Genomic DNA, 27,761 nt, shown 5'->3' on the forward strand with positions numbered 1-27,761 from the left:
GCAATTACGTGGCCGATTTACGACGTGGCGACCTTTCAGCGCGGCATTATTACCGCCAGCGTCGCTTTAGTGTTTTTATAGCGTCGAGCTCCCTTCGGCCATTTCGACCGCGAAGCAAAGCCGCAGCTTTTACTCCGGATCCGTTCCTCCACGGCGCTCCTAGGTTCTAACGCGCCGAGGAGGATCGGCGTGTTTCGCTCGGCTTACGTAAAAGTCGATCCGCGATCGTTGCATACTATATTAAGGCTGAAAGGCGGCGCCGAGCTGATCAATTACGCTCGCTTTCTATTCCCAGCCCGGTGGACGCAAAAATATTAATGAAGCCCGTCGGGTCCTATTCATACAGTTCATTAAAACCAATCGGGCGGACGTATCGCGGGTAATTAAAATGATTACCGAACAGTGATTAAATCGGAAAGAGATGAATCGGCGGCTCATCCATTCGCGGGCCGCAAATTAAGTTTCGATTTGCTTGATTGGCCGATAGCCAGTTATTACGAGGCAGCCGGTTAAGCCTTTGAATGTCGCGGAAGGACGGGGCGCTATCGTCTCTTCAAACGAAAATAAGACAGGCCACTAATTCGACAAATTGGTCGGTGGAGGAATGAAGGATGAGGGTTGAAGACACAGTTGCAGATACTTTTTAAATACGCTGTGCCTGAAGGCTGGAGCGGACGCTTCCAGTAATTTAGTCGAGTAGCGAGGAGTTTAGTAATTTACCATTGTTTTACTAAATTATTCGAGTAAATTTTAGTGTCCATGTACGGTAAATCACTCGATACTCAACTAAATTACTGGACGTTTTTGAACCAGCCTTAAGGGGACTAGGCAGTCGAAAAGTCGATTTTTTTATTGCATTTTCCGAAAGTACTATCTTCTCTGAATAAAGTGCCGCCTGGTTTATATTAAAATTCGCAAAATTGTTAATTTGGCAGCTAAAAAGGTGAAGCGGTAACTTAAAAGCGTTAAAATGTTTACCAGCCAGCACCGCCATTTGTAGAGCACACGTATATTTCATACCAACATTTTTTCAATCTCTATGATAATAATAAACATTGGGTAAACGGATACATCTGGATTTGCTTTCATTTTTCTACAAATATATTGAAAAGAAAGTGTTTCTTTCGCGGAAAACGACTGCCTAGGCCCTTAAATCGTAGTCAAACACGAGTTATATTTAAGTAAATGTTATTTAGTAACTGTCAATGTTAAACTTAAATAAATGTTAAACGTACCTACATCTGGTTTCAGGTCCGCCAAGCCTATTCAAAATCTGATCGAATTTTCACCGTCCCTCGATTAATTTACATTATTATTTCCACGGAACCGCTCCGAAGCGTTACTTTCTGTCCCTGTTTGCCCGGTTTAAAGCACTAGATGACCCCATTACCTCCTCTAATTATCGAAATTAATAGGTCAAGCGTTCCCATACTACCGCGCCGCCAATGTTTACCCTTCGATATACCTTTTCCCGTGGAGCGAACCGTGCCAACCGCGAACTCTGCTCTTTGCCAAGCGAATCGAACTTTCTGATCGTGCTGGCCGAATTTCCATCGGGAGGTTAATTAAATTCCCTCTCGGAAACTCATTTAGTTAGGGGGTCCGACGATCTGGCTGGAAATTCTTCGGGGGTACGCTCGCGCGTGCCCGTCGCGGCGGGCCCGCGTTTCGAGGGGGCCGCGGGATCGAGATCGAGAGACGATTGACAAAAAGAGGGCGGCGAGCGTGCGAACCGACGCAGCGAAAGTGAATTCCGCCGTTCGACTTTCAAAACAGTGTTTCGCCTTCTGTTCCAACGCACGTGCGTTCCACCGTGCGGCCCATTGTCGAAAAGCAATTACCTAGGCCCCATTAAAGAGCTTTCCAACTCGCTTCTTTTTTTCCCCTCCCCTTTCTTTCGCCTCCTACGTCTGTCCGCGCGGCGGCCGCGGGTATTAGAAAGGCTATTAGGCCTTCGCTAATAGTGTACACGAATCGGCCCTTCCTGTCGAGATTCGTATCTGCAGGAACCACTCGTCACTCTTTGAGAATCTAACGGTGCCCGTTCGTTAGCGCTGCCCGACGATCGCCGGCACGTTACGAAAGGGGGAGGCGTGTGTGCCGCAGAGAAAAGGAAGAATTAGTTCCTGGTTCGATTAATGGCGATCATCGTTCGATGGCCTCGCTGCCGTTTCTTGCGGGGTTCGCTGACATTTGCCCGAGCTTACTGTAACGCGAATCCTCCTGGTGCTTGCCTACTTTCGGTTCCAGCCAGCACGCGCGGCGGAGGATCGTTTTTCACGCGATTAGGGAGGAAGACGAGTGTTGTTTGAGGTTTCTAGTAGGGGTTGCAATAAATCGTGAGAAATAGCGTAAAATTTTTACCGGTAATTTGCCAAATTTTTACCGGTAAATTACATATAGCTATATAGCGCATATATGCGTTCCTTAATTCCATCGACATCTACTACGTTATCAGTAAAAAAAAATACTTCAATTACTAATAAAGACGAAAACCGAAGTATCTCTTGAAGAACCAACTCTGATCCAAAAGAAATCTAAGAATCTAAATCAGTCATGAAAAAATGGACGTATTTTCAAGTAGAAAAAGTAAGGAGAAAATATATACTACGAATGGCATATGATTTCTTATTGCCTACCCGGCCAACAAGTGTAGAATCTGAGAGCGCTTTATCCGTGGCTGGATTATTTTGTACAAAAATTAGGTAGCGATCAGGAGACCAAAGTTTAGACGAATTAGGTATGTTTTTGCGTGCTTATTTGATAACAAGAATTGTTAAATAAAAGATATTTAATTATGTATGTAAGTTAAGATTCTTTTCATTGTTTTCGTGGTGACGATCCATATTAATAAGTATTGTCAATAGTTATACAAATATATCTATTTTGTGTTATATTATTTTATATTTTATGTTCAGAATAGAAATAAAAAAGAAATGTACAGAATAAAATATATTTATATTTCATGTTCACAAATATATCTATTTTGTGTTATATTATTTTATATTTTATGTTCAGAATAGTGTTATTTCCATATATTTTTATAATGCTCGATTAGAGTTGAAAAAAAGTTTTTTTTTGTAATGTTTACTCTTATATTTTCAATACCTCAAAAATACCGGTAAATTATCGGTAAACCGGTTTTGATTAAAAATTTTATCGAATTACCGGTAATTGAAAAAGTCGGTAATTTTGCAATCCCTAGTTTCTACTCTTAATTCCGAATAGACTTGTTCCTTGAAAATGGGGACCTGTAAAGTAAACCTTATTTCCCATTCTGAAACCCACTAATTTAACCTTCTCTATTCAGACAAATGAAAATCGAAGCAAAGCGAATGCATTCCCGCGAAATTCCCGTCTTAACCCGTTCTTTTCAACGTTTCTGAACGATCAGAGCGGAGTTTCTATCGAACTCATCGCCCAAGCAGCCGAGGAAATCCAGCGTTTCCAATCCGCGGAGTCAATTAGAGGCCAATGATGTCATAGCCGTTATTAGTGGTGCAATTCCGCGGAATGTCGGTCAGTAAGTTATGAAACTGCAGGAATCTATTCGCTGCCACGCGGCGGCTGTATGTGGTACACTTTCTCCCGTTGGCAAGATAAATATCTTGCGCGTGTCTGTGAGACTGCGCTCTGTTCCCTTTACAAAAGCGCGCGACTATTTGCCAACGAGACCCGATCGCTCGAAATCGAAACGCGATCTGAACGGGAAGACGGGTAGGCGTCCGGCTCGCCACGGACTTCCACGGAAATCCTGGACGCGTCGAGCTGCCGCTTCAGGACTTATCGAGATTCCGGCAAAGATTCTTTTCACTCTGCATTTCGTACCGCAGATTAGCATCGGGGACCAATAGAATCTTTCCTCGAGCACGATAAAGCCCTAGGAACTCGTTCGACGCACTCCGCGATACTTATTCCACGAATGCTCGAAGCAGCCACGATAAACAGCACTCCGCGATACTGGAATTTCGCTGGAAATCGAAATTTCATAGATTACCTGCCGATTATACGCGCCAAGAACGCTTCTGTTTGGATTAGCGCGCTCGGCGGGAGAACATGCCCACTGAAATGTAAGCTGCTCGTAATCGAAAGAATCCAAGCTTTGACTCTGATACAGATAAAGATTCCCCGAAGTAACCTCTGCGTATTATCGATCAATATTCCAGAGGAAGAATGTTATAGCAACATTGAACGCGCAATCATCGGAAAACTTTTCAGACTCGATTCATTTCACAGTACACTCTGGAAATGACTACCAAGCTGTTCCAATTCCTCCACGATAAATCATCCGTAAGACAAGCAAGCCGTCTGATGGCAAGGAACCGCGAACGAGGCCCTCCCACCTGCGACGGTGGACTTTGATGTTTGCGCAGAAACATCGCCGGCCACGTTTGCGGAAATCCGCGGGAGCCTTGCCGAGGCTGTTACCGCGAGTCCCGCAAGGCCGTTTTAACGATGGAATTCGGGCCAGTCGTTTCTCTAGAAAGGAGCACGCCGGTTCGCGGCGCGAATGCGCGCCAACGCGAAATAAAAAGCCTCGGTCGTTCCCCCGCCACAAGCCGCGCCGCCGGAGATGTTTGTTTTTCGCGCGAATTCCGCGCCCACTCGATTGGCCGGGTCCCCCCGCGAGCGCCTAGCGACTCGCGACGCGGAAGAATTCCGCGCGCGTCGAAGAAATTCGAAAGCCGGGCTCGCTCTATCGCGCGGCTGCTCCGGCGAGGTTGCTCCCGACGCGGCTCGTTTATTACGAGGGAACCGTTTCTCTGGATTTGTCACACGACGCGGAAGCCCCGTGAGAGATTAATTGCGCGTCGAAACGGGGCTCGAATAGCGCGCCGCGGATGGTCTCAAGGGTGATTGGAAACGTGCGCAGCGTCTCAAAGCGGTGTTCGTTGGGGAACGGAAGTGATCCTCGGCTTCTGATCTCGATCCACTATTTCCGGTGCCTGCGAGGCGCTGCAAGTCCTGGGGATTCCTATGAAAATACTCCACTCTGTTTCCTTTCGACTGTTATTGCAATGGGTGGGAGTGAAAGAGCATCGAAAATTCATAGGTTTGCTTTTATTTGCGAGTGTCCGGATTTGCTGGGACCTTGGAATCGTCAAGATCTACTGGAGGACAAAGGATTTCTGGTCTTCCTTGGCCTCGTGTATCGAGGTGCGCGAACACGCCAATGGAATTGATATTAATAATAGGACAAATTTGTGTTACATAATTTATGTTATATTAATTGTATTGTAGCGAAATCTGTTTTCCTTTTGTGTCGCAATGGGCGAGATTCAGCGAGATGATGTTTTTAAAATCTTACCCTGAAGTAGATTGACTTATTATATAATTTTTTTTATTATATAATTTTTCTAAATAGGGTAGACCGGGGACGATTGTAACACGTTAAATATCTCAAACCATGTGATAGATATTAACACAAATTTTGGATGTATGATGATGAATGACATTTCGAATACAGGCATCCATATCCTAGCAGTATAGATGCACAATAGACGTGCATAGTGAAAAATATAACTTTTCGATACCCTAAAGTAACTTTTCCTTACTGACTTAAAATTGTAATATAAATGCTCCCTTTGCAAGTACGTGTTTTCTCTATTTTTTGTCTTATCTCCTCGTTTCTATATTTCTTGTTTAATAGCCACAAGAAACTCATTAGGTACTTAATTCAGTATACAATTTTTCGAAAATTTTAAATAAGAATTTAAGAGCACCTTCGGCAGTTAATAATATCGAATCTTCTGTACTGTGATTTTCTATTGGAATTCATATAGGTTCTAATGTTATTAATAAGATGTATTATAAATTGTAGATGTGTTTATACGTTCGCGATTAACTAGTAATACATTCATTTACGAAAATAAATGAGATTTATAATATTTTTCCTAGACTTAAGTTTCTCGAGAAATTATAGTATTTCTCGAGAAATAAGAAATAAGCAATTATAAAATTTCTCGAGAAATTCTCGAGAAAGCATTCTCCAGAAGGAACACTTAGAATTTACTGTAAGTAAGTAACATTTTCGTAAAAGAACTGTTGTTCTTTTGTGTCTGTTTGTGTAATAATTTTTGCGTGAGCGTATTCCAAAGTCAAAGTGTTACTACCGCCCCCGTCTACCCTATATGCTGTATATTCTTATTTCGTACTAGCTGTACCCAGCCACGCGTTGCTGTGGCTCTGTTTTTCAAAAAGCCATGTTTTTACCTGTCACAGGTGTGACATCTACATAATAGTAAGTATATAAAAGCACGCGCGAATTCTAATGCAACGTTGTGTCAAAATTTCAAAGCAATCGGTGAAGAACTTTCGGCGATTTAAGATTTTGAACAAACCATCATTTACATTTTTATTTATATACACAGATAGATAGATGTAGGTCGCGTCGGAATGTTTGAAATTTGGACATAAAATAGTCCCAATGATTTCTGGTAATAATTTATAACATCAAGCTATATATATGAATGAACCTCGAGTATTTGAAGACCGGTGGAGTGGAATTGCCAGTTGAAATGCTTGTCTCCTGATGGACTACTAAAACTGATGCAAATTGATCGTGGGCATGAATAGAAGTGCCCACGTCCTCAGGTATCTATCGACACAATCTGCGAGCTGAATTTCAAGGATGAAAGCATCGATACTCTCGCTCACATTTAACCCACGAACACGAGCGTGCCCGCAGAGGCGCCAAACAGTCGTCTTCGCCTCTCTGCATGAAATCGGTCGCAGCGCCTCGAAGAGTTCGCGTGCGAAGTGTTCCCCTGGAACTCTCGCACAGAGACCCTGCGCCGAACAATGCGTTTCCCACTAGGTATCGCGATCTACGCGTCCTCGCCGATTGATCAGCTGAGAACAGGTGTCTTCGAGGACCTTCCACGCGGATCACATTGACCCCTTTCCGCCTTTCTTCCCACAAAACGTCCATGTGAAAGGATACCTCGCGCGATTCTCTTCCCGCGGCGAAGTCGCGCATCTTCGACGGATCCTCACGATTTTCACCCACGATCCACCGTAAAGATCAAAGCAGAGGACCAGATGCATAATTCCGTCAGCTAGCTATCGCATTGACCCATTTACGCTGTTATTCACACAAAATCTCCATGTGAAAGGATATCTTACACGATTCTCTTCCCGCGGCGACGTCAAGCATCTTAAAAGGATCCTCGGTGACGGTCACCCGCGATCCTTCGAAGGAAATAATAAACGAAGGACCAGCTGCATAATTTTGACAAGTTACCGTCACATTGACCCATTTCAGGTGACGACGCAGCGCCTTGTCCAAGGACCCTCGGAACTTTCCCCCGCGATCCATCGAGAGGTGCGAAGCGGAGGACGCCAGGCGTAATTTTGACAGGTTGATGTCCCATTTACGGCGCACAGTGGCCGGCAAGGACCATCTGACCCCGGGGCGCGTACGCGCGCGGCCTAAACCCACTTTATTAGGCGGTCGGAAAAGGCTAGCTGGCTCGTCTGAGTCAGCCTGATCTCGATTAGGCGAGCGGCCGCGGACAGTCCAGGTCCGGGGGCACCGAGTGTGACTCACGTCGGAATCCTGGAGTGGCACAATGGCCTTTACGCGCACGTACACGCGCGTACCAGCCGCCTCGACGAGCCTTGCCACAGGAATTAATATAATGCATGGGCGTATTTATGTGCACTCGGGGAGGAGCCCGCGATACTTTCTTTCCTCGCCATTCCAGACGGCAGGCACCGTCCTCTCTTCGCGTTCCTAAGCTGACGTACGGCTGCTTCCCGAAACATTACACGCGATTACAGGGCGGGTCCATAGGCGGCTATAAAAGGATAATAATCCAGGGTTCGCTTACTGACCGATGATCAACATGACAATGCTTTCAATCTAATATCGCGCATAAAGAAATTAAAATATATAAGCTTGCGGAGGTTGAAGGGTGTACACCTGCATTGGCAGCTATTTAAATAGTGGGCCTAATGCGAGGATGAAACGGCGCCCACCGCTGTGACGAATGGAAACAGGCCCATCTTAAGCATGACCTTTTTGGTCGACAATCACCTGTCAAAGCGCTGTTAAAGTTTATCGGTCGCATAATTCACGCGCCGCGTCCTTTGCCTAATCGAGAGACAGGCGGCGGATGAGTCATAAAGGTGAAACTCTCGCGGGGTTGATCCCGTACACGCGCGTCTGGGGTCACCAGAATCCTCTGGCGACGGTCCAGGCGGCCGATGGCCATAAAAGGACACGAAACAGCCGAAACTCGTGTGGCTCCTCCGACAACACCGGCCGAAATATTCGTATGACGAGAGAAACCGCTTCTTATGGCGCTGATACTGGGAACAGCTTGTCGCCTGTCGTTGATCATGTTCGACGCGTTCTCGTGGCCGTTCGATTTCCGACGTCGATCGCCGAAATCAGCCCCGCTGAGGTCGAATTCGTTCGAGCGACGCTTCTTTTTCGCCTTCTCCGCGTCAGTTGCCGTTTTCGTGGGCTCCGGCGGACCCGAGGAACTTCCAGGGGAGGCGACATCGAAGATGGAAGCGGAACTGCGCGGGAAACAGGCGATTTGGGGTGCAAGCGAGGGCCACCTTCGAAATTGCCGGCTCGATTGGATCCAAACAGCCAAAGCCACCTCGGTCGTCTGAATTTTCAGGCTCTATACCGCCGCGAGATGGTTGAATCGCCGATTCAAGCGAAATAGCATTGCGCGTTAACGCATCCTGCCTCTGAACGGCTCGATTATTTCGTTGGACGATGAAGCATCGGCTGCCCCTCCATTATGCAAGAGTTATGCATTGCGGACGGTTTCGTATCCTGGATAATCTGATGTACAATATGCTTTCTAATTGCGCCCTCGCATAGTAGCGGTCTGGACAAATCTGCTGCCACCAAAGAGACTGCTTTTGACAAAGGGACTGTGTAATTAGATTTCTGTGCAGCTATTCCTCCTCATTTGCCGATACATAAATTACTCTGCAAATATATACGAAGATTGTTTGGGTAGTTAACCGTACAGTGTACACGCGCGGCCCAAGTGAACAGTTCTGGTGATATTGAAAAAGCTTCTGATAACGATGACTCATTTTGTTGAAGAGATATTTGTTCGGTATTTCATTTTGTTATTAAATATTTTTCTTAATAAAGATCGAATGCAATAGATTACGCGCAGTCTAAAAATTTGTTTTCTCAACAAATCCAAGCGTTTCTAAATTTGGAGATGTGGGCCTGTGAGGCCCAACGCGGACCATGGTGTAATTTTAATTTACGCGTGCACTTTGGTGTTGATTTATTTAATTATTTAGTTATTCACTTTTACGGGTAGACCCATTGCTTATAATATAAAAGGAGACAACATACATTACGGCACACGAGATTATTAACCACCTAACCCAGAACTCTGAGCAGTTGAAGTCTAAACACATTGGTGATTTAATTTGCTGCTTCCAAGAAATGAAAGAGGCCCATTCTCTTCGTCATCTCCGCGACAGAAGTAGACGCAGGTGTCCGCTTATGAAAACCCTCGAATTAATAGAAGATCAGGTTGCTCGTAATTTCCCGGAACATTACTCGCGAATACCGGTGGACAGGCACGCATGCGCGAGCGCTAGAGCGCCTGCAAGTATTTATCTCGTCGCGCTGCCGTGTGGAGCAATCGCGAAGACGAGCACGAAAAGCGTACGCGCCGTTGCGCAGATCGTAAACCAAGCCGAACGGAATTCCGCCGTTGGAATTGCGGAACGCCTCGGTTCCTCCATTCCAGGCAGCGCGAGTATCGCGCGTTCGCCTGTGTATCAGGGAAAATTTCGTGCGATAAGTCAAAAATGTATCTTCCCAAGGAAGCCTGGTCTTCTGATAGATAAAACAGCCACGAAGCAACCGAGCTTCGAATATTCTCATCCAAACAGCGCCGCTACGTTTGTCGTTATCCGTTGAATCCCCCAACGCTCTTCGATTCACTTGTACCGTGCAATATTCTAGAAAAGAACGTGCCTGAGTGCAGAGGTGTCGGCCATTAAATTTAGAGGAAATGCTATCGTTAATTGGTCGAGGGCGTTAATGAGCCCTCCGGGCGTAAACAGCGAGGGAACAAGGTCGCGGGGCTAGAATGCGTCCCGCGGTGGTCCCCAGAAACGAGATATTAATTGAACCATCAATTCCAGCAACAAAATTAGGCGGTTAATTGGGTAACATAAAGTTCACGGTGGACGGGGAGAGGGGGAGGAGTGTTAACGATTCCAGCGGGGTTCCAAACTCGTTTCTTTTCGTCGCGGGCCGGAGCGGCCGGGTGGCATCTCTGGGATCGGCGAACGCTGGAGGAAGAGGAACGCGAGAGGTAACGCTGGAAGGGACGAAACGTGAGAATAAAACGAGGGTCGGTCAAGAGAAACGGACGGGCGGGGAGAAGGGAACGAGGGGAGAGAAGAATGTGAAAGAAGAAGAATGTGAAAGAAGAAGAAGAAGAAGAAGAAGAAGAAGAAGAAGATGATGAAGAAGAAGATGAAGAAGAAGACGAAGAAGAAGAAGAAAAAGAAGAAGACAACGCCGAATGGTAGAAGGCACGGAGAAGTCGAAGAAGCGTGGTTCTCCTTCGATTGGCCCCGGAAGGAGATGACCCCTGAAGTCGGCCGCTGAGCGTGGTCGAGACGAAGGATCAATAAAGAAACGAGGCCCGTGCGGCAATGAATTAAATCGACTATTATGAAGACGGCCGCGAAGTCGAAGGTAAGAATGGGTGGAGGATCTAGATAAGAAAGGAACGACCGCGGGAAGACGAGCCGCGAAGAATCGGCCCGGCGAGCGATGAAGCACGAACAGGCGAAAAGCGATCGAGCACGACGAGCGAAGAGCGGACAAAAAAAAGTGGGGAAGGGGGAAGAATAATACGAAGAAGACGAAGAGGATGGAGAGCATAGAGTTGCAGAGGAAGGAAGCGTGGAATGCAAAGAGAGGAAAGGGAAGGCTGAAGCGGCCGAGTGGACGAGAAACGGGCGGGGGAAGGTAGAGCCGCGAGGAGAGGGGAAAAGGGCGAAGAACGCGGCGGGATAAGGCCCTCGGTGCCCTGCGCCGTTCAGCCAGGGGCGGTTGTTGGCGGGCGAGCGTGCTAAGAATACCGAGGAGGAGAGAAACGACCGCGAAGAACGTAAAAGACAATGGAATGTGTCGCGTCGCGCATGCGTGGCTCCGTGGAATGCGGCCCCGTAACGGCACATCCGTTAGCCACGGTGTCTGCCGCGAAACGCGGAGCCTTATTGCGCGCGATCGCCTCTCTTGCTGGCCAGAGTCGAGGGCCTTTTTCGCGAGCGCCGAACCCAGACCTTCCGTTTCCTCCGTCCTCCGAGCTCGCGCAGCCTGTTAAGGGACGGTGAAGAGGAAAATCGGCGGTATCATTTTCCTTGGGCCCGACGGAGGATTGCTGCAAGATGGCGCGTTTGATTATGCTTTGAAGAGGGTTTGGTAGGGGAGACCGGGGCTAAAAGTTCCGATTTCGATGAAACATAAGAAATGACTGGAAAATAATGTAGTTATTCTCTTCACTATTGGCTATTTTTGTGTTAAGTTTATTATATTTTATGATTTTAAGCTTACGATTAATATATTGTAATAGGGTTTTCATAAAAAGTAATTTATTTGTGGCTGGTCGAAGCGGAACTTCTTACCCCTTTATGGGGCAAGTTGTTTCTAAGATATAATAGTTGCGTTTTAATGAAATATTTCATTTTCTAATGAAATAAAACAGAATCTTATTAATAATGTTTATTTATGAAGGATCGGATCAACAAAAATGTATTATCTTTAAAAGAAAACCAAGACAATATAATAACCATAAACATTATGTTTGGTATAAAAACAAAATTGTACAAATCAGTCTTACCTCCAAATGTTTGTGGGTACCTACTTACAAGGGAACATCCCGAACTTGGAAATTCAAAAAATTCTGAAACTTCGCGAATAAGTAGGGAATTTCCCCCTGATTACAACGCCGTTTTTGTTTGCTGCACAAATTCACTCTAAGGGGATGTAATTGACCCTTGAAAATCCAGTTACTTTCCGACTTTCTGTTATAACTCGTGAACTGTAAAATATTTTTTTTATCAAATGATATATCTAATTAAAAGAAGTAACTTTTGCCTTGAAACTTTTTTTCTATCTCTTACATTTCGCGAATTATAACACAAAATCGGAAAATAGCTGAATTTTCGGGAGTTAATTTCACCCCCTTCGAGTGAATTTGGGCAGCAAACAAAAATTGCGTTGTAATCAGGAGGAAATCCCCTACATATTCACAAAGTTTCAGAATTTTTTGAATTTTCGAGTTCGGGATCTTCCCTTGTTAGTGAGATTTGTACTTGTAGCCTACAATGGTTTTCTGTCCAGATTGTAGTTTTTTAATAACTCTCGATAGAGTCAAGTGGCAGATACTGAATTCTCTAGCGACAGTTTTTATCTTTATGCATTTATTTCGATGGAAATCGTGCCCCTTTCCGCTTTTCATTCATATGTTCGCATCTTAAAGCACAGCAGGAACAATTTATACATTTGCGGTAACAACTAGCCCCTATCGACACATTTTACAATTTGAGAGACTATTACACCATGTTCTTAAATGTCATTTGATCCATACGAACGAATCGATCAATAATATCGACGTTAAATAATCGAAATAGACCAAAAAATGATGATAGAAAAATATTTACTTATCTGGTGCGCGACTAAAAAGTTCTTGCTTACACCCACACGAATCGTTGTCGCGGACGCTATTACAATGGGCGACAGAGTGACGTGATCAACTCACGCGGAAAAAATAATTTAAAGTACAACGCTCTTTTCATTTTGAAGATAGAACCGTCGGAACAACTTACCCCCGGAACTGTTAGCCCCGGTCTCCCCTACCTAGTCGCGTAATAAGTTGGAACCTACTGTATAAAATTAGCTCGTGGATAAGTCGGGATCGCATTCGCCTTGTCGATCTCTTCACGATGGACTCTCAGAAACGCGGCGCACAGCGTCGACGGAGATTATACAAATTGAAATACTGAGTACGCCGAAGATACTCGAGGGGCAGCGGGGGAGGAGACTGGAGGATCGGAGGGATTTAGAAAAAACTAAAGGGATCGAATATTCCGTGAACGAGGGTAACACGGAAGTGCTTTCGACTTGCATCGGATTTGCATCGGCGACACGGCGTCCGTGCCGCCCTTGTACATACCTTCGTGAATAAAATTGACTGCGAAAGAAAAGCCGGCGCGCGTTACCCACGCTAATTGATCGGCGATAAACGTTGAATTGTTATCGGCGATTAATCGACGCTAAATGCTGAAATGTCCCCGCTAATTGGCCGGCGCTGATCGCCGATGCGCCGTCGCTCACGGCAATAAAATCGCCTGATATTTATAACGACAGATAATATCGGGCCGTATAACTCACCTATCGCGGATAATTCCCCCATGTTCGCGGCACGTCACACCTCGTCACGCGGATTTACGAGGCCTAGTTCCTTGGACCAGCTGACGGGGCGCGTTGAACAGGTTGAAGACACGGGCTACACGGAATTGTGTAATAGACCCTGCTCGAATGGAAGTGTTAAAAAATTTTATCCACCGTTTTGCATCGTAGCCCACTTCGTTGAACAGTCGTTGGAATTTCCTTATGTAGGAAACAGTCGTTGGAATTTCCTTATGTATATAACAGAACAGCAAAGCATATAGTAATACATAAAGCATAAAGTGATAAACAAAAAATAAAATCCCTTCGAATAGAAATAGAGGTTACAGCGTATATTGAATTGTGAGGATATGGTGTTGAAATTTTGGTGTGTAGAAATGCGGACACGACGGTGATTCACTTGACCCTAAACCTAATCACCTGTTTTCTACTTAAAAAAAAATTAAAAATAGTACAAAATCTACGGACAATACAGTATCTGTTTTTATTATTAAATAAGAACTTTTACTGCAAAAACTATTCTCTGCCCAATTATCGAATACCAATAGTGACCCTGTTCCTTACCACAACCAGCTAAAACACGGTAAAAAATCATGAGTCTCTCATTTTAAAAGTTTTTCGTTGCTTATGCTGCACTTTGATTAGCCCCAAGCTCGTGCAAGACTCCCGTAAATGTTCAAATAATTTAGAATTATTTTGTTGTAACTATAGTACAAACGTGACGCTTATAATAATAAGAGAAATACGAAATGAGCAGAAATTGGGACATTCACCTTACATTACTTTCAGAACAAAAACTGGATCAATCATGAAATATGCACGAACACAAATGTACAGACATGGACAAGGCAAGAAAGAATGCAGAGGTAAATTAGGAATAGAAAAATTATATCCCCAGGGGTTAATGGACCCACGGATTGGACCAGGGGTATGCAGATCCGCGTGTCTGCTCTTGCTGAGTTGCAAGGATCGTGGGTGACACTCGGCTGAACCGTGAGAAAACAGCGTTGCAGGGAAGTTTTTAACGAGCTCTGGATTGCCCCCCTCCGTATCTGCATCTCCGTGAACCGGCGGGATTAAAGTGGAGCGGTAACGTTTCCTCCTGGGCCGAGAGCACCTGATCACGGCTGCACCGAGCAGCTCGGTGTCACGACATCCCCGATCATCTACCAATCGACGAGAATAGGTTCACATTCCATCGCTGATCCCCGCCGCGTTACGTTTAAGGCTCATTTCCCGGCGCTCCCCTTACCGCTGGGGGAATATTCAGTGGGCCGAAGATCGGCTACCTGCCAGCGAGCAGGACAGCCGTGCGCATGCTGGCGACTCTGTGTCGGTAAGCATCGTGTGATTCAACAGTCTCATTGGGAAGTAAATTTTAGTAAATGCTAGGTTGGTGCACAGGAAATTGCCGTTTCGCGTGGGGGACGTTTGAAGGCAAATATACTTATTTTGCTTTTGAACTATTTTATTTATTTTATTGCTTTGAGTCTCTGTGACATTCCTCGAGTCCTAAGTTGGCTTTAGCGATTGTTATTGTGTCCCCACTTGCTAGGTGCTCGGTCCATTTCGAGGTCCAAGGAATGATGGCGTTAAAAGTGTGTTTGAAAACTCTCTTGGCAATGTAGAATCTTGTTTCTTCGTTAGTTGCTTATCTACTATTCTCTGTGGAAAAATTGAGAAAAATGTTGCAAATTTATTGAAGAACCGCATAATTAATTGATCGCATACCAGTGAATGAGCATTAGGCAAAGAAATGTCAATTATAAATTTAAACATTATTATATGTTCATAAATGCAGTGTAGTTGCACTTGTAATATCCTATTTTTTTTAGTTACGCGTATTAAGCAAACATTAATAAGTACAATTCTTATTAAAAGTATGCGGTCATTTACTGGGCTTCTACGCGTTTTGCAGTTTATAACTGTTTTTTTTTTAAACTACGATAAGAATAAGTAATTACTTTTATAGAAATTTAAAGAAAAATAAATTTAAATGTAATTTTAACAGTTGTTTTCTTGTTATACATAAATATATTCAAGTATTAATCTCAAAGTTCCATAGATTCAACAATTCGGTCATTCACTGGTTGGTTTACCCTAACCAACTTTACTTCATTTGGTATTTTAAATTTAAAGCAGAAAATAAAAGCAGTGAAAAGTATTCAATCTGTACCAAATATCACGTTTTGAACAAATACAACAGGTGTTCTAATACTTATGAACAACAGTGTGCATATATTTTTGGTACTTTGTTTAACTTTTGAATGGAGGACCGACGTGCACACATTTGCACGTGGATCGGTTAAAGTGGAGGGGCCTGTAAAGCTTCTACAGATGTTAGCACATCACGGTCAATGTGTCCCTCGCTTACGTAACGATCTTCGAATTCCTTCCGTTTATTAGTACGTCTACGTTTACTTTATTACGGGCCGTTCATGGACGTTATTTACATGCATATCCGCGGGCAGAATCCTGGCACCTGTCCGCGGCGCGAACTCCTTTTATTCCGCCCCTCCAATCCTCGCATTCCACCGTTTCCGTTGGCCGTTGCAACAGGGATTTCCTTTGTCCCGCTAGGAGCACGAATTTCTTTCGCACACTTCGTTTAACACGATCCTCCCATCGCCGTGGAATTTCCTATTCCCGATCCCTGATTTTCGTGTGCACCCGCACACGACGTACGATTCGCGGAAATTCTAGCGGCGATGGCTGCCAGGAATAGAACGTATACGGCGACTTTTCTCATGCGAATGCCGATATTCTGTTTCGGATCAATTTCTCTCACGCGTGTGCTTCCCTCTGATTTTTCACTCCCTTTTGTATTCCAACTCGGACAAATTTTATACAATTTCGTAACTACTGTATCATTTTTACTCTTCGAATTCTACGCCATCCTGGTATCACATAACCAGCACTGAAACCTCAAAAATCCCTAAATCTTCTTACTAGTTCCCATTTCAGTTAAATTCCGATTTAATATCAATTGGTACCTACCAGTTTCAATTTTCACTAATTCTCGTTCAGAATTTTACCACACCCACGCAGGCCCCTGTAATCTTTGGAAATACGAACCTTATCAGAAAGTCTGTCTCGAGGGTTTTTAATTTTTCACGCTTCCATCGATGATAAATAATAAATCTTGCTAGTCTGTTCGAGAATTCCACACGCTTCGCATAGTTGGAAAGATTCATACTGATGCACCAAGCATGTTTTCTTCCGCGATTTTTCCAGCCCCCGAGGCAGCGTCATCGATCTGGCACCGAACGGGCCGTTCGAAATTCGACTATCGACGCCGACTGCTTGGCGAGGAGATCGAAAACGGTGGAAAACCCTCCGGAGCTGCCGCTGGGAAGCCAAGGCGGACTTTTCAGGGTCATTGAGTCCTATTCCATGGGACGCGAGCATTGTTCGGCGTCGGTGCACGTGCCAAGGTTGCCGGTAATTCAGCGAGCAATGGCGATGCAATAAAAAAGAATTTACGGTTCGTCTTCGAGATTCGAACGAGACGCGCTCCTGTTCCGGGCATTTTCCTAACAGCGTTGCATTCTCTGGCCGAGCGAACTTGAAAAAAAAGGCGTCCAGCGAAGTGCTTTAAAGCAACAATGGAATGTATGATTTAAAGGAATCGCGCTGAAGGCCCTCTCTCAACGAGGGAACGTGATTTTTCACGTTCCACGAGACGCGGTTACGTCTCTCCACATTTGCTGCTATTGGAAAACGAAATTTAGGAAAGGGCTGCAGCTCGATAAAATGGAACGTGAATTCTGACTGACGAGGAGCAGAGGCAGTATGATACCTCCTAGTCTGCACCCTCAGAAATTTCCACGAAACGGAAAGACTATCGAAAAAATCGCGTAGCAAGTAGTAATATCTCCTAGGAAAAATTAAATCGCTGTTAATTGAATATTAATTAACATTTTTGTGTGCAATTTGTTTCAAGTAGCATAAGCAAGTATATATTATTCAAAGATGGCTCTACCTTTATTGAAAAATTTTAATCGAAAAAACTGTTTCGTTACTTAAAAATAAATTCCCAAAGATGCGGTATTTCCTGAAAATGACCAACCCCTTAAACACTCTAAGGACCCCATTAAAACCCGAAGAAGATGACCCACAGTTCCAGAAAACAATTGCAACCCGTGCACTCTCCATTCAGAGTTAAAATCAAGATGCAAGAAGTATCCACCCCCTAAAGAATCAATTCTGAGAATACCCCGTCATTTCGACGCTGATTCGGCGGGCGCTCGATATTCTGACAAGTTCGAGAGGTATAAACGACCAGCGTGGAGTGGCGAGGGTGGTTTGAACGGCCCCGTTCCGAGCTCGCTCTACTCCAGGAAATAAACGCCGCCGAGGCCGGCCCTTTAGTCCGTTCCTCGTTAACGCGCGGTAGCGATTCAAACTCCAATTTGCGAGCGGGCGCGAAGAAAACAGAACGGGGGAGGCCCTCGACTGTTCGCCGGCTGCGAGCGCAGATAAGACGGCGGCTGGATCGCAGATAAGGGCGAGCCAAACGAGGGAACTTCTCGAGGACTTAATAGGGAAAACGGAAACATATTCGGAGGACGATGGTGGTTCGATAATCGCGAGCGGGCATACAAGGAAGAAAACGTGACACGAGGAGAAGAGGGGTGACGTTTTCGCGGCTGAAAGGGGCAGCACGTTTTGTAGAACGCCTCGCTCCCGGCGTTATTTCTGAAAGTACGGCGCGCTTCCAGGAATTCCACCGTTAGTTCGGCCATTACCATTCGCTACATGTCGGGGGCCACTCCGCGGCGCACATTTCACCGTGTTTACGGCACTTTTCGAGGAAACTGTTACCTCAAGCTGTCCTCGGCCGGGCAAATACACCCGACTTACCCGCGGCGAGTCGCTTTCATTATCTCCGGCTCTTTACGAGATCGAGGGAGCGAGGAGGAAAAAAGGCCCGATCTCGAGGATCCTCGTGTGACCGTACGGTGGCCGGGTCCTTTGCCGGTGCTGTCGCGGAAGGAGGGTGGTTCGATCGAGTGTACAGTGATGATTCAAGGGGAAAGGAAGAGGCCAACGAAAGGCACGGACCGGAGCTTGCTCACCCCCTTCGCCCGATGGAAAGTCTAAAGAGGCGACGATGCTGCCCTCCGAGGCAACGACGCTGGTCCTTCGGCTACGTGTTTGTTTTCTACTCCACATAGGATGTTTTGGGGGAAACGTAGCGGGCTGTTTGCGAAATAAATGGGCAAATTTTGGGGAGCGCGGGAGAGCTGACGAGTGGATTCGCGAGCGGAGGTAAACAGCTGATTTTCGTGAATGAGGGATGGAAATGGGGGGGGGGTGTTCCTTGTGCATCCGCGCAGGGGGTAGGTTCGAAGGTAACTGATTGAAAAGAGAAATAAAGAAAGCAGAATTATAGGGTCACGCTTCCACTCCGTTGAGGCTGACTGCGTTAAGGGTCATTCGGACACTTTTCGGAGTAACATTTCGGATTTTGGTGCAACTTGGATATGTTGTGGTCTTTAGGGGTATATAAACATATCTCGAAGGATTTTTCGAAATGTCAAAAATTGTGGATGTTACAGCTCTTTGAAATATAGCGTTTACTATTTTTCCAAAAATTATAACTGTTGAACTAATAAACTGATAAAAATCACCTTTTGGGTGCTTACAGTGCAGATATAAGAGTACCTAATAAAAATTATTTCACTTAATAAAAACGAATATTTGACCATTTATTTAGTAATTGTTCTAAACAAATGCAATTTTATAGTTGAAGGCACCGTTTTAAAAATTTGGAAAAAATAGAAGGATAAAGCCCTGTTTTTCCTCTTTATGGACATGTTTTAAAAAACGTGGACGTTTTAAAATTGGCCAAAGAAAATTAATTGAACGTAACGCTGCGTCAAATTACACCGGCTCGACTGGTCGCTCGGGCCGTGCGGTACTAGCAGCGGCCAAGCGGCTATACCTGCCACTTTTATATAGGGTATTAATGAGGACCGCTGCAAGGTTTGAAGTAAATATATTGAACTATCTATCTAGTAGATAGGGTTTCTTTACTTCATTCCTAACCTTGTGTGGCCTTGAAGGTCATAGTATACCATATGGTTGAATTTGACTTGGCAGTCGCTTTCATATTGGGTAATCAAATATATAACATTCCATTTAAAAAACTAAAAGTCACCCTCGTTTCAAGGAAAATATTGCGAACACCAAAAATTGAGATACCGTATTATGTCGGATATAAAAAACAATAAGAGTTTTCCTCCTTCAGTTTTTTTCAAATACTTACCATTTTCGAGAATCCTGTATAAGAATATCAGGTATAGCCGCTTGGCCGCTGCGAGTACCGCACGGCCCGAGCGACCAGTCGAGCCGGTGTGATTTCACGCAGCGTTACATTCAATTAATTTTCATTTGGCCAATTTTAAAACGTCCACGTTTTTCAAAACATGTCCATAAAGAGGAAAAACAGAGCTTTATCCTCCTATTTTTTCCAAATTTTTAAAAAGGTGCCTTCAACTATAAAATTGCATTTGTTTAGAACAATTCCTAAATAAATGGTCAAATATTCGTTTTTATTAAATGAAATAATTTTTATTAGGTACTCTTATATCTGCACTGTAAGCACCCAAAAGGTCATTTTTATCAGTTTATTAGTTCAACAGTTATAATTTTTGGAAAAATAGTAAACACTATATTTCAAAGAGCTGTAACATCCACAATTTTTGACATTTCGAAAAATCCTTCGAGATATGTTTATATACCCCTAAAGACTACAACATATCTAACTTGCACCAAAATCCGAGATGTTACTCCGAAAAGTGTCCGACTTCGCGTGGAATGACCCTTAACCGACCAGATAAGAAGGCGCAGCTGCTAATTTCCTAGCAACGAGCGCGTAATGTAATGGATCGGGCGCGAAGGGACAGGCAGAAGTTGGCCGAGATAGATTCATCCGCGGCGTTGTCGGCCGAGGAGGAAAGTCCGTCGCGCTGGCGGCCGAGCGGAAACTCAAGAATGCGGAGAGCGTAATAAAAGGACTCTAAGTCCAAAGGAGGATGCTGAGCACCGGCGAGAGGGATGAGGCCGCGAAGAAAGGGGGAGGAGGAGGCCGAGCCGGGAGGACTCCCGATGGGAGCGAGGCCGAGCGAGCGAAGGACAAAAGGGGCGAGCAGGAGAGGGATAGCAGCGACGTCGACAGCGACGCCGAAGAAGGAGAGGAGGACCAGGAGGAGAGGAAGAAAGGAGCAGCTCTAGAGAAAGAGGAACAGGGTGGAGAGGGGGAGAGGATGGCCTGAGGTAGCGAGAGTGGAATACTGGAATGCGCTCCCAGAGGCCATTTCAGTTCGATGTCCTCCGTTCGCTCTCCTGTCTTGCCCGCTGCAACCCATCCTCCTCGACTCCGACGGCAACCTCTCTTCTCGTCCTCCTCTTCCCTCGTTTTCCGTTCCACCGGCTTTAAGCCCGGTTGGCTCCCTCCTCTCTTTTCCCGCGAACTCTCGCTGCGATCCACGGAGGGACACGCAGCATCTTTCACCTAGAGCACGCCGATCCTCGCCCATTAATCCTTCGGCACCCCCTAGTCCCCTATGGTCCTGGGCCCCCTCGCCCCTTGCAACCAGCTCCGCTGTCCCGTCGCTGAAAAATTTCGGACGCGATCGCTCCCTCGACGCGCCAAGCCGAGCCGATCCTCTGCAACTGGGGTGCGCTGGGATCTGGGACCATTTTTATCCTGATTTCCACGTCCGCCGGGGCATAGGTGAAAGGTGGAAGGGTTGTTTCTTAGAATGCAACGCGGATAGCGGTCCCGCGCTTTGTTTCCTACGTTCGGGCAGCTTAAAGTTTAAAGCGGTGTCTTTGGCGGGTAGCTTGAAGAGTTGGGTGACAAGGGAGGGATTGTATAATGATTGTACAAGTATTTCACGAAGGCGGACGATATCGACCAAGTTATTTGAGGCTCGTCCCCGTGCTACTCCTCGCGGATGGGAGCGCGCGTGGTCTTTCCGTGGCTGACCTTTGCGGCCGCTTCTACTGCCATTCCTTCGGCATCGGAAAAATCTCAAATATGCGAACGCGGCGAGCGTATCGGCGTTAATGCCGAGCATCGTAGATTCTAAATATACATGCACGGTGAAATGGTAATGCGAAAATAGCGTTCGAACGAGGATCGAAATTCCGATCTATATTACCGCGGCGGGCGCTGCAACGCCAATTGGGGTGGACGTTCGCGGACGGAGACGAAGACGTTAAAATCTGTGGTTTTACGGGAGAAGCTTCGAATAACCAGCTGCGATACGGTTAAGTAGATCTTTAACTGCTGTTCAGGATAATCAAAGTTGTACATTATCACTAGCTTCTACCTGAAATGGAGAAGATCGTCTTGGAGAAGCCAGCTTTCAGTTGGGGTGTTAAAACAATCATGACTATTAATATCTAAACACAGTGCACTATTATATTAACTGTGGTTATATTAAGTGTGACTTTAACGTAACATATATTATCTCTGTTTTAGGTATATTATGTGGGTATATTTAGGCTACTAAGCTATACATTAATTCTCTTTAAAGTATTATAGATTTCTCTTCTATATTCCTACAAAACATTAAAGCCAATTAATAATAAAAAGGAAAATAATTCAGAAAAGTTCCATAGGTATACAACTAAGGTGAATGTCCCAATTCCTGCTCATATCCCCATTTCTGCTCATTTCGTATTTTTCTTATTATTATATGCGTTACGTTCGTACTATAGTTGCAATAAAATAATTCTAAATTATTTAAACATTTACGCGAGTGTTGCACGAGCTTGAGGCTAATCAAAGTGCAGCATAAGCAACGAAAAACTTTTAAAATGAGGGACTCATGATTTTTCGACCGTGTTTTAGCTGGTTGTGGTAAGGAACAGGGTCACTATTGGTATTCGATAATTGGGCAGAAAATAGTTTTTGCAGTAAAAGTTCTTATTTAATAATAAAAACAGATGCCGTATTGTGATCTGGATGTAAATTTTCTACTATTTTGGAATATTTTAAGTAGAAAACAGGTGATTAGGTTTAGGTTCAAGTGAATCACTTATCGTGCCGCATTTCTACTCACCAAAATTTGAGCACCATATCCTCACAATTCAATATATGCTGTAACCACTATTTCTATTCGAAAGCATTTTATTTTTTTTTTATCTTTATTTTATGCTTTACTTTTGTGTTATAAAACATCTCCATAAAAGATGTAATTTATTTTAACCTGAAATGTGAGCAGAACAAGAAATTGGTACAAATGGTGAGTAGAAATACGTACATCGCTATTTTTCGTCAGCAGAAATACGGACATTTAGAGCATTATATATTTAATTACAAATTACTAACAAACATCTTCAAATATTTTTCTTAAATAGTTCTCGAATTGGTTGCTTTATTATTAAAGAATAAATCACTTACTCTGCTAATTTTGATCACAAACAAATTTTTTACACCTTCTTTACGACGCGTTACCTCTTAAATCAGCAGAAATTGAGACATCCACCTTATCGTCGTTCTGAAACAAAACGTTGGTATCTATCAAAGTCTAAAAATTATAGAAAATTAATAAACACCTCCCAATCTGAAAACAAACGCTGGCCATAGAGTGGCTCATCCATCTTCCCCGAGAAAACTAGTACCAGACCAGGCCAATAGATCCAACCTCAAACGGGCAAGAATCGCACGCATAATCGACGCGACGCGTCCAGGCGTACGTCAGCTCCGCGCCGCGCTGACGGTGGTCGGCCGCCAATCTGGATCGCACAATCGACAGACGTTTGCCGATCGACGCCCATAGAATCGCCTGGCACCGAGTTTCCTCGTGCGATCCATCCTTTCCGAGGGGAAATCGCGGCATTATCGTGGAACACGTGTCGCCAGGCGCGCGCACGCTTTATTCGTCCCGCGTGTACAGGGCTACTTTATCTCCCGCCGGGGGATATTGTTACCAGCGTCGCGAATCGTACCACGCCGCATACTATCTCCACGTGTGTCCCGTGGCCGCTGGTGTCAGCATCGCGGACCAAACACCAGCGATAAAGACGGGCATTCCGTCGCGGCTAGACGAAACGTCTCACCGCGTGCTTCCTGAGGACAGACGATCCGCCGCTTTGGACTTTGGAGGCTGCGAGAGCCTCGTGGAACCTTTGTTTCCAGTCCCCCACGGCGAGCTGAGGCCTTCGACGACGATGGACCCGGTCTCGAACGTAAAGCACGTAAGGTGAACGTCCCAATTTCTGATGATTTAAGAGAGAACTCGTCATAAAGAAGGTGTAAAAAATTTGTTTGCCATGAAAGTTTGCGGAGTAATTGATTCATTCTTTAATAATAAATCAAACAATTCAAAAACTATTTAAGAAAGATATTTCAAGATTGTTAACTATTAGTAATTTTAATTAGTAACTATTAGTAATTTGTAATTAAATATATAATGCTCTAAATATTATCTCCGTATTTCTGTTCATGAAAAATAGCGATGCATGTATTGCCCCAAGCTCGTGCAACACTCGCGGAAATGTTTAAATAGTTTAGAATTATTTTGTTGCAACTATGGTACAAACGTGGCGCATATAATAATAAGAAAAATACGAAATGATCGGAAATGGGGACATGAGCAGAAATTGGGACATTCACCTTACGGTGATTTCGGCGACTTCGGCGAACACCTGATTACATTCCGGCAGTATGGTTGTTTGGAAAATTTGGAAAGGATTTCGGAGGAGTCGGGGGATTTGCGCGGAACGTAAATCTTGGAACACAGACGATATTTGCTGAGTTGCACGGGGAGAGAGCGAACGAGATGTTTAATGATACGAACTTATGTACACTGAGATGAATGGAGAATACTGTCAAGCGTTCCTCTGTTAAGTGTGAGCATGTGAGATGTTCAAGTGTCTTCTATGAAGGACGCCGGAACTGAATCTCGGGTAACTGTGATACTATTAATTTTAGAATATCGCGGTGGACGTTACTCGCGGTCATAAAGCTTGCGAATTCACTGCCGCGGAACCCATGGCGAAACGACTGTCCAATTTATAACACATTAAGAAGGTAGGTGTCATTCAACTGCCCACGAAGTGGCAATTTCTACAAAAGTCCCCCAATCATAATTTAGCCGTCGCACTTAAACGAAATTAACTTAATTTCGCATCTTGCTCGTGTTGGTGCCGGAGAATGTTGATCCTGCGAGAAAGAGACCGAATCAATCAGTCGACGGGGCATCTTCGAACGGAATTTTTCTAACCGGCGACGTGCCAGCGTCGTTATCTTTATAGATGACAAACTTTACGAGGGGGCCTGATGGGACAGCTATTTTTAAATTTCCAGACTTATACGTGCCAGATGCTTAATCTTCCACGATGATTAGCGTGGAACGTTACGAATCTTCATGACTGGAGCCGCGAGCACGACAAAGTTGACGCCACCGAGGGATCTGTCACGGTCTCATGCGCGACATAATGCAGAAACACCAAGTTGACGGCGTAATTAAGGAACGGAACGATTCGACGCGCGAAAACGATAGAAGTGGCTGTTTTCCTTGTTTCGAGTCGAAGCAAAGAACCGAGTCGCGATACCCTGGGTTTTCCCGCTTTTCGCAATAACGTGGGAAAAGTTGCTGGAAGAAAAGTTATGCTGTTTTTATTTAAAATGTCCTATCTAGCATTTCGAGACATCTGAGAAAACTGAGTCACGAGAAAAATTTATCATTTTCTTTGTGCCGCCATTGTAAACAGTTAAATAAATTAGACTGTGTCTAGATCTCTACGAAGCACGAAGGGTTTTCCGATTTTATTTAAAAGGTAAAACAACGCGTGGCACTTAAAATATTTCAAGATTTCTTGAAAAATGGAAAAATATTAGATAGGACATTTTAACTAAAGAGTGCAGAGTTTGAGGAATAGAAGAATAATTGTACAGAGCAAAATTAAATCGATCAAAGTGTTTCACGCAAGTGTTCACACTGGTACTTTATAGGGCTCGTTCATTTCTCGCAGAAATCGAAGAGTTGGATTTTCGACCGAGGTGTTTTTATACAGAGATTGCTGAATGTTTCCTTCCCAGTGATAAGCTTGTTTACACGGTGAAATTGGGGAATCCCCAGCCCGTATGTGACGCGTGTAGGTGTCGAGAGTCTTCCAGGAAGCGTTCCCTGCTTAGTTTCACTCTCTGGAGAAAGTTTCGCTAATTGTACGTATGTAACGAACTGGCTAGTCTTGGAGAACGGCTAGTCTGGGATGTGAACCCCTAAGAACACTCTGCATTTAGGATACGCCCCCTAGCTCGCGAATCGGGGAATTTCAAAGGATGCGACTCGATTTATTACAAGTGTTTGTACTTGTAATGGTTCTCAAGGCTGATTATCGATGGCCCTCCAGTTTGGCTATCCTTGTGTGTTAAGTGGCGTCTGTGGCAATGAAGAGTGAGAGGAATTGAAGATTTCAGGTACATAGTCAAAGTTTTGGAAGTGACGATTTATGGGAGTACATGAATAAAAATATTAATTTAAGGAATAATGTGTTTTCTGGGATTTTTGGAATGGCTGCCCTTCCGCGTAGATCACTACTTCCCTGGTGGCAATGGAAAAGGAATAGAACTAAAGATTTCTATTTTACCCTTCGTTGACACTCTGGGTGTGAACCATCCATAAGTTGATTTTGACGCTCTGTACCTTCTACATGCAAAATAAATAGTTTTTTTCCAAAGCCGACGTACAAACTATTTTTTCTCTCGAAGCATTATATTTCAACAGCAACTCTGTAAATTTGTAGCTTCTAATATTGAAATTTGTAAAAGTTACAATTTTTTAAACATTTCCTTCGTTTTTTTTCGACATGTGGTAATCTAGATTTTTTTTACAAAAACTGCGGTAAAATTTAAATCAAATAGCTATTAGAATATATTCTAGATACCTTGCAATTGATCCATGATTTTTTCCATAATCAGTGGATTCTTTAGATGAGAATGGCAGTCGTTCAAAAATTTCTCTGGGTGTGAGTCAACCAGGTATGTCAAACTTGATCGAAAAAGGAGATGTGTCAACGAAGGATTAATACACAAGTCAGTACCGCAAACTCGGGAAACATTGGCATGTTTTTAGAACATTTTCTTATACATATAATATAAAAATTGATATTTTTACATTTGCTTTAAATATCCTATTATAATATCGCATCTTTTGTGATTGTACTACAAGTGTGAAAATGCCTAAAAATTGTATCCTTTTCTTTCTTTAATACATGTTAATTAGCTGCCAATGTTACAACGCACTGCTAATGTTCCCCCGTTTACGGTATCTACCGTTAAACCTCTGATACTAGAATTTATTAATCGGCCGAAAAATGAAGCTATTTTTAAAGATTTTTTTCTCAATAAATACAACATATAATGAAATAAACCTTTTTGGGATTTATTAAGTTACTCCTATATTATACTTAAAAAATTTTAAAATATTATTTTTAATATGCTTCATATGTCTTTTTATATAACCAATGTGACACCTCCAAAAAAGAGACGACGTAGGTGATTTCCCGGCTCAGGGCTCAGGCTTATCTGAAACAACAAATTTTAAAAGGTTTTTAATCTGTATGAGTGTCGCTTTCGTCCGTAGCTCAATTAACAATTCTTGTCGAAAAATAACAGAGATTTCTCTCGAGGAGCATTCGAGAAAACACTCTTTCGGGGAACTTTTTCTTTCAAACCGGCGCCAGTTTGTTATTCCTCAACAAAAATTGTTAATTAAGCTACGAGCGATAGCCACACTCTTACAAATTAAGAATCTTTACGAATTTCTTATGTCAGATAAGCCTGAGCGGTGAAAACACCTACGCCACGAGCGTACCTCTTTTTTTGTAGGTGTCACATTGGCTCTATAAAAAAAACATATGAAGCAAATTAAAAACAATCTTTTCAAATTTTTTAAGTATAACATAGGAGTAGCTTAATAAATTACAAAAAGATTTATTTCATTATATGTTGTATTTATTCAGAAAAAAGTCTTTAAACATAGCTTAATTTTTCGGCCTATCAAAGTAGAATGACCCCTTAATAGATCAGACTGTTTCTCCAATTGACCAGCGACGAAGAGCGATGACAAGAGTACCAAGATAATTACAGTAAACATCCCCTCGCGATATCTAAGATTTCAGTACTTAGCTCACATCCTGAACGCGTCACAATCATTCACAACTGTACACGCGGACGTGTCATGGGCGTCCTCCTCGCGGCGAATGCCCCGTCGCCGGTCAGCAGACGACCAGCGTCGGGAAACGCGTGCAAACGATAACGATAAAACTGTGTCGAAAAGGCAATAAAGAGCAGTCACCACCATTCTTCGTGAAC

At 44.0% G+C, this 27,761-nt stretch overlaps 1 protein-coding gene and 1 long non-coding RNA gene across 2 annotated transcripts in view; both read left to right on the forward strand.

The window, feature by feature from the left end:
• The window catches only part of Pdk1 (Phosphoinositide-dependent kinase 1), a 645,970-nt gene that overhangs the window by 513,574 nt on the left and 104,635 nt on the right, over nt 1-27,761 (forward strand). The gene's annotated exons all lie outside the window — the stretch shown is intronic.
• On the forward strand, nt 24,124-25,019 carry LOC143374030 (uncharacterized). The gene is made up of 3 exons (XR_013086597.1): nt 24,124-24,244; nt 24,375-24,473; nt 24,750-25,019. It is a non-coding gene; the product is annotated as an uncharacterized LOC143374030 (long non-coding RNA).

This window comes from Andrena cerasifolii, chromosome 1 (genome assembly GCF_050908995.1).
Source record: "Andrena cerasifolii isolate SP2316 chromosome 1, iyAndCera1_principal, whole genome shotgun sequence".
Taxonomy (NCBI): Eukaryota; Metazoa; Arthropoda; class Insecta; order Hymenoptera; family Andrenidae; genus Andrena; species Andrena cerasifolii.